Raw genomic sequence first — 2544 nt, forward strand, 5'->3', positions numbered from 1 at the left:
CAGAATGGTGCTAGAGTAATCACAGGTATCACTTCATAAATTATATAAACATCTAACCATTGTATAGTATACTTGAAACTAATATAAAATAATAATAATAATAAAAATATCACATTGAAGTATCAAAAAAAAAAAAAAAAAAGACTAAGAGGAGAAATGTATTTCTCCAAACCACTTCCCTCGGCATGAATATACTGCAAAGTTAACAGAGCAAATGGCATGGATATGGGGAATGGTGACAAATTGGTGTCAATAACAAATCGATTACCCTCAATTGTACAATACCGAGTAATATTAGCTCTATCATGTACTTCCCAAATCTTTGCACATTAAATGCCTTATTTCTTCCTAAGCTATTAAATGGCACAGGGTCCTTGTTCTAAGTATTTCTAATATGAGTAGCCCGGAGCTTGGTGAGTAGTAAAGACAGTACCCAACAGCTCCGAGAAGCTATGCCATTCCCAACCCATCATAAAGGGGGCCCGGCAGTGCCTCCCATTACTTGACATTCAGGCACCTTCCTTTCAGCTCATTCTCCTTGCGAGTGTGATGCTTGGCATTGCTTTCCTGACCGTAGCCTCAAACACACTCAACTTCTTTAGCCTTTTGTCCCCCTCTCTGTTCCTTGGGTTGAGTAATTTCTATTGTTCCGCCTTTAAGTTCACTAAATATTCTTCTCTGTAGCCTAGCTAGTGATTTTTTTTCATTTTTTTTTGTACTTTCTAACTATAGAATTTTCATTCACTTATTTACATAGGTTCATGTTCTGTTCGGATTCTTTCATTCATTAAGGCCATTCTTTAACTTTTTGAGCATATTTTTTCTTTATTTTTTTAATGTATTCATAATACATACTTTGAAATCTTTGTCAGATATAATATATGGACACGATTAGTGCCTTTTCTATTAATTTTTTTTCTTGAGTATGAATCACATTTTACTGTCACTATATAGCTTCTAATTTTTTACTTGGATAGTTCAGATACTATTGTATAGTGACTTTGCATTCAGCTACATTCTGATTGTTACTTTTATTAATTTTTTTTGTTCTAATAAGTAATTAACTTGCTTGAACCTGAACTCTTCCATGATATGTGGCAGTTGAAATCTATATAATCTTTGTACAACTTCAAAGTGACACTATTTTAGCCCAATCTCCTTGGATTCCCCTACACCCCACCTTTATGTTTAAAATCTGACCATCAGGAAAGATTTGGACAGTGCTTCTACTCAGAGTTTTAGGTATATCCTCTCTCAGTTCCCTTGATTATGGAAATCCTTCTTCTAATTGCTCCACTTGACTCAGTCGCTGTCCTTTGATTTCTGCAGCCAGTAAGTCTTCAGCCTTTGCCATGGGAGCCATTTTTCAGAAAATGCATTCACTGGAAAAAATCAGCACATTCATGGATCTCACCTGGTGCATCTCTGCCTTCTAGGAATAATTTCTCTCAGGTCTCTGCTTGCATTTTCATTGAGTTCTCTCAATCTAACTACTAGCATACATGATTAGCCAAGGATCTGCACATAGTATGTAGTCAGATATTGGGCCCAGTTCTCTTTCAGAATTAAATTCTGTGTTTTGACACCTTAAGCTAATGAGGTTGTGAGTTTCTGTTGCCCACTTCTCATGGGGCACATCCTACAGCAACAAAGTCACAAACTTGCAGTCATTACCATTTTCTGTTGGAGTTATTTGCCTGTCTGTCTGTTAGTTTGTCTTTAAGAATAAACTCTCCTTCGGCTTCTGCCTGATTTTGGATATTTTACAGTGCCTTTAAGAAGTTGTCTTTTATATCATGTCTAGTGTTTATGTAAGTGCTCTGCTGGAGGATCCCTATCAGCCCTCCACTTGACTTCCATACCATAAGTTCTGTGCCTTATAGGACAATGCAGCAATGCTAGCTCATTCCACTAGGGTGTTTCTGAAGAATATAAAAGTAGGACTTGAAGTCTACAGCTGTGCTATCCGGAACAAGCCCGATCCCATAAAATCTCAGAAGCTAAGCAGGGTCGGGCCTGGTTAGTACTTGGATGAGAGACCATCTAGGAAAACCAGGTGCTGTAGGCTTAAAAAATAAATAAATAAATAAATAAGGGACTGTAAGCTGACAAGTTCCTTGTAATCTGTGAGGTCAACCAAGGGTTGCCTCGCCTAAAAAAAAAAAAAAAAAAAAGCAGGACTTGAAGAGAAGAACATTGGGACACATACTAAAACATTAGTCAATTGAGGTAAGTGCCCAGGAGGTTGGTAGATGAAAAGATGAAAACCAAGCTGTTGAAAAAGCAAAACCTCTAAGAAGCTGACATTTTAAAAGCCAGGGAATAATGCTGAGCAACAACTCTAGAAATCAAGGACATAAATCAACCTTCAAATCATGAGGAAGAATAAACGTCCTTAGGGCTTGCAACTTAAATGGTGTTTGCATAATTGAATTCAGTGAAATGCAGGAAATATATAAAACATCAAAGGAAGAGAATGAGAATATAGTAGACTTGCTAACCATAAGAACTGTTGGAGATAGTATAAGAACAGTATTTAGCAAT

At 36.8% G+C, this 2544-nt stretch overlaps 1 pseudogene; it reads left to right on the forward strand.

The window, feature by feature from the left end:
- Nucleotides 1-1949: 1949 nt before the first annotated feature.
- Nucleotides 1950-2068, forward strand: LOC118609188 (annotated as a pseudogene).
- Nucleotides 2069-2544: the final 476 nt, after the last annotated feature.

Source organism: Rousettus aegyptiacus, unplaced genomic scaffold (genome assembly GCF_014176215.1).
Source record: "Rousettus aegyptiacus isolate mRouAeg1 unplaced genomic scaffold, mRouAeg1.p scaffold_m13_p_10, whole genome shotgun sequence".
NCBI lineage: Eukaryota > Metazoa > Chordata > Mammalia > Chiroptera > Pteropodidae > Rousettus > Rousettus aegyptiacus.